Consider the following 13,459-nt stretch of genomic DNA (forward strand, 5'->3'; position numbering starts at 1 on the left):
GATTCTCCAATGATGGTCAGCAAAAGACTCTCTAATCCATTATATTAAAAAAAAAAAATCTCTTGCCTGGCACTGGTAGTTTATACCTGCAATCCCAGCCTTTCAGAAGGCTGAGATAGGAGGATAAAGGTTTGAAGTCAGCCCAGGCTGGAAAGTCCATGATATTCTTATCTCCAATTAGCCACTAAAAAGCTGAACATGGAGCTGTGATTTGTGATAGATAGCCAGCCTTGAACAAAAAGGCTTAGGGACAGTGCCCAGGCCTGAGTTCAAGCCCTAGAGTGTACACACACACACACGTTTGTTTTTTTTTTTTGCCAATCCTGGTCTTGAACTCTGGGCCTAGGCACTGTCCCTGAGCTTCTTTTTGCTCAAGGCTAACTGAGCACAGTGCCACTTCTGCTTTTTCTATGTATGTGGTACTGAGGAATCAAACCCAGGGCTCATGCATGCGAGGCAAGCACTCTACCCCTAAGCCCCATTCCCAGCCTAACAACTAGATTTTTTTTTTTAACAATAGTTCCTTTGTTCTTACCCTATCCAATCCTTTATATTTTTATTTTTCCTAGGTACTAATAGAAAAGGTTTTTCAGGATTTGACAAAGTGAACATCTTAGGGAAAATATGTAAACAAAAATTCACATAAAAGGAAACAAAAATGTGAATTTTTTATTTTTAATATTGTTATAAAGCTAATGCACAGAGGGGTTACAGTTACATACATCGGGTAAATTTTTAAATAATTTTAAAGAAAAATTCAGATGATTCACATTAATGTGACATTTTAATTTTTTAAATTGGTTGGGTTGTTGGGACTGTTGCTTAGAGTTGTGGAAATTTGGAACTGAGGTCTGTGGCTAGTAAAATAATTTATTAAGATAGGAGAATAGGAAAAAAGCAAAATTTGTTAGGATGCCAGTCAAGAGAAACTTTGGGCAAATTACTTTTGATTGGCTATCCTATTTAGTGGATCCTGTTTATTGGCTTTCTTTCTTGTATCATGGCAGCTGATTGGCTATTCTATTTAGTGGATCCTGTTTATTGGCTTTCTTTCATGTATCATGGTAGCAGTGGTTTGAGTTCTCTGTTTTCATATCTGTCCCATTTTCTGGCCTTGACTTGCTTTCTCATCCTACCTGGACTTTGGCATTTTTCTATCTGCCGCATCATCTTAAATGGGGCTTCTTCCCAGAACAATAAAACCAGTCCTGGTGCTAGTAGGAAGGTATTCAATCATCTGGTAACTTCTTGGAGTTGAGTAAGTTATAGAGCTGTCCCTACCTATATATTCGTTGTTTTGGAAGAAGGTTATGAAGTGGTCCATAGGGACACAGCAGGATCTAATTGAATATCTAAATGAAATGTACAAGAGTCTGTCTAGGGGCCTAAGAGGCCATAAAGGGTCACAGAGTGATGATGGAAGCTGCATTGTAGCATCATTTGTAACTTTATGGCCTGGAGTTGTCAAAACAACAGAGGTCTTCTGTAGGCTCCCAGTGGTAACTGGAAGTCAGGGAGTCTTGGGGTGGAGGTGGTGTCTTGATCCTGGAGATAGGAATCCATGGAAAAACACTTGAAAGTGCCTGATGGGGACCTGTCCAGTTAGACTTTAAGGCTCTATCTTGGAGAGAAGTATTTTAAGATACATCCAATCTCCAGGTCCAAAGGTAGGTTTTTTTGGAGACTTTTCTAATGAGTCTGATTCGGGATTTTTTAGCCTGTTGGTACTCCTGGGTCACTGTCGATTACTCCTAGTGATAGGACATACTGGGTCAATTTTGCTGGGCTTCTGGGTCTAGTTCTATCGGAAGAGAAGGCTTTCCATACAATACTTCAGAAGGACTAAGGTAGGCTTTTCTCTTTGCGATCAAAGAAGTGTTACTGGGAGCAGGGTGGACTGGGATTGTTGTGTTTCCTGCATTAATTGGCTTAGGTATCTTTTAGGGTACATTTAGTTCTTACTACTTTACCTGAAGATTGTGGATACCAGGCAGCATATAGGCAAATTTTAATATGAAGAGCCTGGCAAAGTTCCTGAGTAACCTACCCTGCGATAGGAACATGGGACCATTATCCAATTGTAAAGATATAAGGAAGCCAAAATGAAGTTTTGTATGTTCAATATAATACCTGTCTGGATAGGAAAAGCCTTTTTTTTTTCCCCCAGGGCTGAGGACCGAACCCAGGGCCTTGTGCGTGCCGGGCGGGTGCCCTTCCATTGGGCTAAACCCCCAGCCCCAGGAAAAGCCTTTATTAAGCTAGTATAAAAGTATCTACAGAAACAAGCAAGTATTTGAGGCCTTTGCAAGGGTGTATATGGGAGAAATCAAGTTGCCAATCTTTCCCTGGTAAAGTCTTTTGCCTCTGAATAGTTTGGAGAAGAAATGGGTTTCTCAAGGTTTTTTATAGCAGCAGATAAGATAAACTAAGTGATAGAACACAGTCTGGATCATCCCTTCTCTTGTGAAAGAAAGCATGTTTAAAAGGTTTTGTAGGGTACTGTCTCGAAGGTGGGTAGATTACTGAAGGCCAGACAAAATGTACCTTCCGTTAGAAGGACTCAGGCAGAAGGAGATGATGGTCTTGTCCCTGTAAACAACCCTTGGGGGTATACGAGAAACCTTAGGCATTGCCTTCCCATTTCCTTAGAGGAATATTGGGGAGAAGGCAGAAGAGGGCTGACCTCCCTGTCTTATCGCCTGATAATTACCCAAAGATACCCTAGTGGCCTTCCGAACGGCTTTGCAAGGAAGTATGGTTATCCTTGTTGGGGGCTTGGTTGCCTCTAGTAAGTTTGTGATCTCAGGACATGTTGGATTGGGATGTTTGGGGCTGTTAAAAGTCCTTTCATTTCTAGTATATAACATATACTTGAACACACACACACACACACCTCTCGCACGCGCAAGACAGATTGAGTGAGTGTGATCTCAGGACATGTTTGATTGGGATGTTTGGGGCTGTTAAAAGTCCTTTTCATTTCTAGTATATAAACATATACTTGAACACACACACACACACACACACACATCCATTTCTAGTATATAAACATATACTTGAACACACACACACACACCCCTCTCGCACGCGCAAGACAGATTGAGTGCTCTCCCTGTTGGATTGAAGTAGGGCTATCAGGGAGGGGCCAAATTTCTTTAGTAGCTCCTGCCATCATCGAGGCAGGTAACAAGTGGTTCAGGGAAGTCAAACCTGGCAGTGCAGGTGAGACCAATAACTTCTAAGCAGGAATATTGGAGTGTGGGATCAGAATTTGGGTTTGGCAATAATTTGGCTAGGTTTAGGGTTTGACAGGGATGAATCTGATGGTCGGAGGTTCCTAAAAGGAGACTTTAGTTTTTTTGAATGCAGCTATCCGATTTCCAGTGGTTGGTTTTTTGAATTTAGACTATCTGTCCCTTGATGGGGACTGAATACTGTCATCCCTTACCCCAGAATCAGTTTGGAAGCCTCTTAGAACATGGATGCTAATGCACTGAGACATAAGGCCACCTCTGAAACTACCATATGTTTGACAGGTATGCTACTGGATGACTGAGTCAGGACTCCCAATTTAATTCCCCCCTTCTTGTGAATATATAGGGAGCCTGGAGAGCTCGGCTTACTCAATGATCCAGTATAGAGGCTCTCTTTTGAGTCCTCCTCAAACCTCATAGAAGCTTTAGGCTATAAGTGCAAACTGTGGGATCCAGATGTGCCCTTGTGTTGAGGCTTGAAATTGGGGTCAGGGTTTAGCTTTTTCCACTCAAGGCTAGTGCTCTACCACTTGCAGATAAGAGTCTCAGAGATTTTTCTCTCTTGCTTCCCTAGAACAGTGATCCTTGGATCTCAACCTCTTAGCTAGGATTACAGTCATGAGCCACTGGCCCCCAATTATTATTGTTGGTTTAAAATTAACTCCTTTTGTTTTTCAGTTAAATGTATTATCACAAGGGTTAGAATTGGTCTCAGGACCTGTACTTTTTGTAGGGAAATCTAGGTCTTATTGGGGGAACCTTAAGTCCTTATGTTTCCAATGTCTATAGTATTTGTTGGTATTTAAATGAGAGGCCTTTTTGTTAGGACTACAAATAAGAATGTTGTGCAGACTCAGAGATCTTTATTTGGGAAAGGTCCTTTGCCTAGATCCTGACCAAAAACTAAGGGCTGTCCCTGACAAGATCTCCCTGCCATGCCATGCCATGGCAGTGGGCTGTCAGCAACCCAGCTATCAGTACTTCTCCACTCAGAAGCAGATAGGAACTGAGTGTCCCAGTGGACTGGATTGCAAAAGAAGGCATCCTTCAAATTGTTTGTTTGTTTTTTGGGTCCGGTCGTGGGGCCTGAATTCTGGGCCTGGGCGCTGTCCCTCAGCTCTTCAGCTCAACGCTAGCGCTCTACCACTTGAGCCACAGTGCCATTTCTGGCTTTTTTTCCCCCCTTTTTGCTTATGTGGTGCTGAGGAATCAAATCCAGGGCCTCATGCATGCAAGGCAAGCGCTCTACCACTGAGCCACATTCCCAGCACGGCATCCTTCAAATAGAGCACTATAAACCAGGAAATCCTCATGAAGATTTGATTTAATCCAGTCTATGGGTTAGGATAATTAGGTAGATGAGGAAAACTGCCTTTATTAATGGTACTGAGATTTTGTACCATAAGCATCATCTGATTTCATTGCTGCTAGCCAGAACAGGTGTATTAGAGGGGGGAATTGTAAACATGTATGGCTCTTGCCTGTAATTCTAGCTACTAAGGAGGCTGAGATCTGAGGGTTGTAGTTCAAAGCCAGTCTGAGCAGGAAAGTCCATGAAACTCTTATCTCTAACCACCAGAAAACTAGAAGTGGCGCTGTGACTCAAGTGGTAGAGCGCTAGCCTTGAGCTGAAGAGCTTAGGGCAGCTCCCTGGCCCAGAGTTCAAGCCCCACAACTAACCTCCCTCTTCCCCCCCCAAAAAAGAATTTAGCAATATCAGCCCTGGAGTTTTCTTTCTACCTGTAGCTTGAAGGGGATATTGGAGGTGCCTAGGGAAGAAGTTGGGATCTTTTAGAAATATTTTAACTGGAGTTGTAGAAAGTGAAGAGGAGAATTAGTGTTCTAGACCTCAGGAAAAACTTGGTGAAGTATGGAGTTTGTAGTCAAGGGTGACTTGGAACTGTGAGACCAGAAATACCAATAAAAGAGTGGATCCTGAACTATCTCTTCCCTAGACCCTGAGGCTAGCTCTCAGTTTGGATGAGACATGACATCCCAGGAATAGGATAGGACTGTAAGAGTAGCAACACAGTGAGTAAAGACAGCGGTTTCTGGTAAGCTGAACAGCTGGGAGAATTAAACAACCCTGTCAAAGTTGTCCATCTTTTTCTCTGAAGAAGATATGGGAAGCCGGGCGCCCGTGGCTCACAGCTGTAATCCTAGCTACTCAGGAGGCTGAGATCTGAGGATCATGGTTCAAAGCCTGCCCAAGCAGGAAAGTCCATGAGACTCTTATCTTCAGTAAACCACTAGAAAACCGGAAGTGGCGCTGTGGCTCAAGTGGTAGAGCGCTAGCCTTGAGCTGAAGAGCTGAGGGACAGTACCCAGGCCCAGAGTTCAAGCCCCATGACCGACCCCCCCCCAAAAAAGATAGGAGATTGAAAAGTGGGACCAGAGAAGTAATTAGGGCAGAATATGAAGCACTTATATCTATGAATAAGGTGGTTTTTAATCTCCCAGCACATTTAGGGCTACCCAGGGCTCTTCCATAGAGATGAAAAACTTGGACACCTTTATAGCCCCATCAGTTGAGCTATAGGAGGTGTCCCCTGTCTGTTGGTTTCTTGTGGCCCAGAAACTGGGTTGAAGGAAGGGAGGCAGGCATCTGCTGGTCCTTGGGATTAGGCTATGGTTCATAGGAGTCCTAGGCTTGGGATGACCTCTCCTTTTGTAAAGAACAAGACAATCCTACCTTCAGTGTGAACGTAGGCCTGATGATTTTGACAGTTGTGCCCGAAATGTCCCAGCCGGCAACAGTTACAGCTGACCATTGAGAGCCGCCAGAGAGCTTGTGGCTGTTAGTAACCCACAATCAGTCTAGGGGGGTGAATATGCAGAGCCCGACAGTACCCCGAGTGGGAATGGAGTTGGCAGTTGTCAAGGCCATCTTCTCAGCCTGCCCACTTTTCTTTTTCTTTTTCTTTTTAATTGTTATCATTAAAGAGTTGTACAAAGGGGTTAATGAGTACAGTGCTTCTTGGTCAGTTTACCACATCTTATACTTTTCCCCATTTTTCCTCTCCTGTTCCTTCCTATAAATTGCATAGTTCACTTTTTTACATAGTATATATTGAGTACAATATATACCCTCTTGCTTACCCTTCTTCCCTCCATTCATGTGCCCCCATTTTTCCCCCTCCCTAAAACAATGAACAACAAAAACATGTTTCCATTTCCTGGAATTTGTTTTGGTAAACAGTACTTTGGATGTTCAGGCAGTTCCCCATTGGGTTCCTCCATTAAGGGTATACTTCTTTAGTCAGTTTGTATCTAAATGCATAGAGCCCTGTATAAGTTATATCCAGTTATAGTTTAGATCTAGCATATGTACTGTCTCACTGAGCTTAGCTTAGCTCATTCAACATGAACATGATTTGTTCTGAGTCCATCTATTTCCTTGCAAATGAGTATATATATGTAGCACATTTTCTTGATCCACTCATTTATACTGGGGTGTCTGGGTTGTTTCTGTAACTTGGCTGTATTGAACATTGAGAAAGTGTTTTTACTGTATCCTGACTTACAATGTTCTGGGTAGATGCTCGAGTGGTATGTCAACCTGCCTACTTTTATTTTGTCAGTCCTGGGGCTTGAACTCAGGGCCTGGGCACTGTCCCTGAGCTTTTTTTGCTCAAGTCTAGCACTGTACCACTTGAGCCACAGTGACACTTCTGGCTTTTTCTGTTTATGTGGTACTGAGGAATTGAACCGAGGGCTTCATACATGCTAGGCAAGCACTCTACCACTAAGCCATACTCTCAGTCCAACCTGCCTACTTCTTTTTTGTTGTTGTTGTTAGTCGTGGGGTTTGAACTCATCCCTCAGCTCTTCAGCTCAAGGCAAGCACTCTACCACTTGAGCAACAGCACCACTTCTGGTTTTCTGGTGGTTAATTGGAGATGAGAGTTTTATGGCTTTTCCTGCCTGGGCTGGCTTTGAACCACAATCCTCAGATCTCAGCCTCCTGAGTTGCTAGGATTATAGGTGTGAGCCACCTGCACCCCGCTCTAACCTGCCTATGTTTACGCCTGTTTCTAGTTAGGTTGGGAAAGCAGTTAGAGGCCTGATACAATCATTTGGGGTTCTACTTTTGCCATGTTTTTCTAATGTCTGGTGATGATGGCTGATAAATGCTTGGTTAATACTGCTAGACTTCGTGATATCTCAGGGTTTAAAGAGATATAATTGCACATGGTATTTCTTCCCTGGAGTAAAAGATTTTCAGTGGGACCTTGAGGAATTTCCCTTAATTTGTTAAGTTAACAGGTCCTCTGCCTGTCCTTCAAGAAGCAAGTAATCATCTGATTTCCTTGATCTCTGTCCCTTGATCTTTCCCTCTAATCCCATTTAGCCTTTCTTGGGAAGGCATTTCTTCTAGGGACGTTTTGAATGTAAGCCTCACCAGCCCAAGTGTCAGCTAAGTGACTGAATTCTAGACCTTTCCTCATGGGTGCAACATATGTTTAAAATGGCCAAAATGTCACACCAGGAAAGAGCTTTGAATTCTTTCACAAAAGTGGAAGAGTCTTGGCTGACAGAGACAAGCCTAGCTGAGATTTTTATCTAGGTCGGATAGGGGGAAAAGTGACATGCATACATGTCCCCTTGACCAAAGGGTAAAGACCTTTCTTAGCTTGTCTTAAAAGGTCCTGTTTTCAGGTATTAAATGTTTGACCTGACCTGGTGTTCTGAGGAGGCTAGAAGGCCAGAGTTTCCTGCATAAGGAAGAAGGGCAACTCCAAGTGATTGGAAGAAATTTAAAGAAAGAGCACAAGCCTGTTAGAAGCTGGAAGTAGGGTTCAGGCTCCTGGGAAGGACTGAGCACTTGGAAGAAGGGGGAGGAGGGCAAGAGACCCATATTAGACTGTATAGGTGATGCAGAGGAAAGCTAAGGGTCATTTAGAATATGAGCTGAGTCTTCAGCTTCAGAGAATAAGGCCAGACATTGCCCCCTGAAGTCTATATCCTAGAAAGAAAGAGGTGTGGGGTAGGAAGGATCATCAGAGGAGTTAACAGCAAAAGAGGTCAAGTTCTAGAATGGTCTTATGGTTAAGAGTGTTGCTTTGAAGCTGAGTGCTGGTGGTTCATGCCTATAATCCTAGCTACTCAGGAGGCAGAGATATGCAAATCATACTTCCATGCCAGCTGGGCAGACAAATGTCTGACATCCTTATCTCCCAATTAATCTGCAAAAAAAAAGTTGATACAGGAGGCGTGGCTCAGTTATGGTACACCAACCATAAGTGAAACACCTGAGCCAAAGCTCAAGGCCCTGAGATCAAGCCCCAGTACCAGTACTCCCTTTACCCCCCCCCCCAAAAAAAAAGCATTGTTTTGAGATCTGAACTTTCCCCCTGGCAGTTTGTTATAAGCTGGCCAGGCCACTTTACAGAGAAGTGTTGTTTCTCTTTAACAAGGGTAGCCTGGGGTGAGTCTTAAAGGAATAAAGAGATTTGTTCCATGTTGAGGGAGGGGTTTCCAGTGCCCAAGTCTCCTCTAAGTGTCCTACCAGGAGAAAAGGGGCCCAAATGTCCACAAGGGCATAGAATCGGGAAAGCTGCTCTGACGGACATTAACCAGTGAGAGGGTCCCCAAAATTGGGGTGCAACTTTCAAGGATGGAAGGACTCCTAGAATGCAGTCCTCAAAGTTGAGAGGACTTAAAACACTAAGTCAGAGTGCACATTCTGGATAAAACCAGAGAAATGAGGGGCAGGGGAAACTCATTACTGGCACCAAGACTCCTTCTACAGGGCAAGAATAATCTTTTTCCCAGAGCATAAGAGGATTTGGAAGTAAAAGTAGGAGGAGAGAGATAAGTCCCCTTGGAGATTGGAAGCAGAAGCTTGAAATAGCTAACAGACAGGCTCTTCACCTTGAGGCTATAGGCAGGAAGATCTTCTTTTTGCTGATTTTTTTTGTTGTTGTTGTCATCGATGACAACCAGAGAGTTGCCCTGGCCAGAGATCTGTAGGTTATGCACCTCGAAGATCACTCAACCCTAAGAGCAATGAGTTCTAGACACCAGCTTAGTGCAACACTAGCGACAGTCTTGATAAAAGCAAAGAAGCCCTCCAAATATCCATGTACAGGCTTAGATGTAGATATTTGGAGCTGAGGTTGAGGATTAGTAAAAGGATTTATCAAGACAGGACAATTGGAAAAACAAAGGTTTATTTTAGGGTACCAGTTGGGAGTGGATTTTTTTTCTCTTTGGCTTGGTGGGCTACTTCAGATGGGCTATTGCATTTTGTAGAACATACTGACTGGCTCTCTCTTGTACCGTGTCTTATATTTCATGTGAGCAGGAATGGCTTGAGCCCTCTGTTTTCATATCTGTGTTCCATCTGGCCCGTTTCCTGGCTTTGACTCAAGTCCTCATGCCATCTGGATCTTTTTTTTTTTTTTTGGTCTGTCATGGGGTTTGAACTCTGGGCCTGGGCGCTGCCCCTCAGCTCTTCAGTTCAAGGTGAGTAGTCTACCACTTGAGCCACAGCACCACTTTCAGTTTTCTGGTGGTTTTTTGGAGATATGTTTCACGGACTTTCCTGCCAGGGCTGGCTTTGAGTCATGATCCTTAGATCTTAGCTTCCTGAGTAGCTAGGATTACAGGAGTGAGCCACCAGCACCTGGCTGTGGGTCTTTTTTCTTTTTTTCTTTTTATAGTCCAGCAATCTTATTTTTTACCATCTCTTAGGCCATGACTTCATAGGGAATAGGTTCCAATAGCTCAGGCTCCTTTCCGTTGGTTCTCACAAAATGTGCTTCTCTGGGTGGAGCAGGCTGGCGCTTCAGTTGAACCCAGGTTCCTTTCTCTTTGTCTTCCTTCTTTTTCTGGTCATTTTCCTTCACTCATTTCAGGAAGCTTTCTCTGCTCTTAGAGTGTTTAATATGCTCAATTTGCACATTAATCCTCTTGGCAAGGATCTTGCCCTTAACTTGCTTGTTCACAACAATGCCAACAGCATGCTGGGTAACATTATAGACTCTTCCAGTTTTGCCATGATAACATTTGTGGGGCATTCCTTTTTGAACAGTACCCATTCCCTTGATGTCTACAATATCACCCTTCTTGTAGATTCTCATGTATGTGGCCAAAGGAACAACTCCATGTTTCCGGAAGGGCCTACAGAACATGTATCGAGTCCCTCTCCTCTTCCCCTTTGTGTTCGTCATTTTGGCAAATTACTGGAAGATGGGGGTTCCAGCCAAAAGGTGGATCTTTTTTTATTTTTTTAATTTTTTTTTTTGTTTTAAGCCAGGCACTGGTGGCTCACGCCTGTAATCCTAGCTACTAAGAAGGCTGAGATTGAGGATTGCAGTTCAAAGCTAGCCAGCACAGGAAAGTCCATGAGACTCTTAACTCCAATTAACCACCAGAAAACTAGAAGTAGCACTGTTGCTCAAGTGGTAGAGCTCTCGTATTGAGCTGAAGAGCTCAGGAACAGTGCCCAGACCCAGAGTTCAAGCCCCATGACAGACAAAATAAAATTATTTTTATTGCTTTATTGTTATTATAAAGGTGATATACAGAGTGGTTACAGTTACATAAATCAGGAAATGAGTACATTTCTCTTTGGACAATACTCTCCTAATTTTCTCTCCTGTCCCCACCCACAAGTTGTACAGTTCATTTTTAACATAGTGTCTAATTAGTACCACTGCTGCATTTGTTCACCTTTTGTTCCTCCATTTCTTTCCTCCCCACTTACCCTCCTAAAAACAGATAAACAAGACAAAAACAATAACAAAGAAACCCGTTGTTTCCATCTGGATCTTGATAGTTCTTTGTCCACCATATCTTCTTAATTGGGGTCTCCTCTATACCTAGGAAGCTCAAGGTCATGAGTATTCAAACACTAGTACAAGTCAAGTATAGCATCATTCAGTGCTAATAATACCAATAATAAAATGTTTGGGTCCTCCTCTCCTCTCCCCTTTTTTTTGGTCCATCATGGGGCTTGAACTCTGGCACTGTCCCTGCACTCATCAGCTCAAGGCAAGCACTACCGTTTGAGCACAGAGCCGCTTCTGGTTTTCTAGTGGTTTATTGGAGATAAAAGTCTCAAAAGCTTTCCTGCCCAGGCTGGCTTTGAACCTGATCCTCAGATCTCAGCCTCCTGAGTAGCTAGGGTGACAGGTGTGAGCCACCGGCGCCTGGCTTTTTCCTTTTCCCATTTTTTATGTGGAGGTGTATTAATACATCAAGCCTGTCATTTGGCCTAGTAGTTTTACCCTTTTAAGTTTTTCATTCACAGTAAGTAATTGAAAAAAATGCAAAGTACACATGGTGGTAGATACTTCTTGCCTAATTGTCTACAATGGGAAAAAAGTTAGTTACAGTATACAAGTTCATTATGGTTTAGTAGTAGTAGCAAGATATAACTAGCATGCCCCCCATTTGCATTAGTAGGAAGATGTATAATCATAGAGAACTATTTGCTATCGTAAGTGAAAACTAGATTATAAAATAGTAACTGTCTAGAGGGCCACAATATAAAAATGTCATACTGGACATGGTGGCATATACTTGTGCACTTGAGGCCTTCCTGGGCCACACAGGGAGACGTTCTCTGAAGGAAGAAAGGATGGAGAGCTTTCTTTGATTAGCTTTCACATAACTCCCCCTCCCTATTTTTTTTTGAGACAAAGTGTCACTGGGTGGCTTAGATTGCCTCAGACTCTGTATGTAGCCCAGGCTGGCTTCAACTCAATAATCCTCCAGCCTCACCTCTCTAGTGCTAGGATTATAGGCATGTGCCACCATCTCTGGATAAATTTCTATTTTTAATATTCATAGGTTAGTTCCTAGCATAATAATTTTAACATTTTAATATTAACTTTGAATTGTTAGGAAAAGTACTGATAATGGGTTTTGATGAATTATGCATTTTTCCATTAATGCTGTTGTTTACTTTGGTACATTTATTAATTTTTCAGAAGCTTGGTGTGAAAGTTGATAATGAAAGTGAGTGGTTTGACTAGTAATCATGTAATTAGCTTTGTATGTACAAATTGCAGCTCAGTACTTGGCATGTATTTCTCTGTAAAAAGCAATTCTTCACTATTTTCCAATTTATATACATTGAGGTTTCTTCCTACCCTTGTTTGCCTTCTACTTTCTATTCCTGCCACACCCTGCCCTCACATTAAAGGTTTCTTTGTTTTAAATTTCTCTTCATTAAGTCATTTAATGAAAATGGTAGTTTATAGAAAGGATTGTCTCCTTTAAAAATTTTAAAGTATTTTTAGTTTTAAAATCACAACTTGATTATCATATAATTTCCATACCATAAAATGGGACCTTTTAAAGTGTCCAGATCAGTGGATTTAAGCCAATTTTCAGTTGTACACCCATTAACACAGCATAATTTTATACCCACCTCAGCCCTAAAAGAAGGTCTCATGCCGGTCATTAGTTATTAGTTGCTTACCTTCAGCAACCAAGAATGCTGTGGCTGTTAGCTTCTGTGTACAGGCTCTGCCCTCATCTTTTCAGACGCTCTTGGTGTTGGGTCATCTTGTGGTGGCAGGCCTCAGTTTTTTGTAATATAAGCTTCTCCACTGGGTCACACCATGCCTTGACTGCTGGCTCTCCTTAGGCGGAAGCCACAGTCTTTTTAAGCTTAGTATCAGAATGGCACCTCATCACTTTAGTTGGATTCTGTTTGTCAGGGATGAATTGTTGTACACAATGACTTAGACAAAACCAACAGCAGGGGTTGCTGGGGCACACGGACTCTACAGACCACAACACGAAAGTAGTTAGCGCCAGATGCCAGTGGCTCATGCCTATAATCCCACCTACTCTGGAGGTTGAAACTTAGGATCACAGTTTGAATCCAGCCTGCTCTGGAAACTATACTTAGTAACAGAATCTAGGCCCTGAGTAATGGAAATGATAGGAAAGTTTATTAGTATACAGATACACTTTCAAGTTTATTAGTATACAGATACACTTTCAGTAGACCAAAAGCAATTGTTTTTACTTTGGCACAAGTTTTTGTTGAAGTGTAAGAGACTTAGAGATGTAGTTGACTCACTAAATAGGCTGGAATGAAGCCTTTCATTAATCGTTAGGTGAGTGGGATACTCAAAAAACTCATTTTGTAGCCTGATGCTAGTGGCTCATGCCTGTAATCCTAGGTACTCAGGAGGCCAAGATCTGAGGATCATAGTGCAAAGCCAGCTGGGGCTGGAAAGTCT

At 42.6% G+C, this 13,459-nt stretch overlaps 1 protein-coding gene and 1 pseudogene across 1 annotated transcript in view; one reads left to right on the plus strand and one right to left on the minus strand.

The window, feature by feature from the left end:
• Positions 1 to 13,459, plus strand: part of Gigyf2 (GRB10 interacting GYF protein 2) — a 154,299-nt gene that overhangs the window by 91,460 nt on the left and 49,380 nt on the right. The gene's annotated exons all lie outside the window — the stretch shown is intronic.
• LOC105980895 lies at positions 9,947 to 10,463 on the minus strand (annotated as a pseudogene).

The sequence above is a fragment of the Dipodomys ordii genome, unplaced genomic scaffold, assembly GCF_000151885.1.
Source record: "Dipodomys ordii isolate 6190 unplaced genomic scaffold, Dord_2.0 Scaffold1, whole genome shotgun sequence".
Classification (NCBI taxonomy): Eukaryota; Metazoa; Chordata; class Mammalia; order Rodentia; family Heteromyidae; genus Dipodomys; species Dipodomys ordii.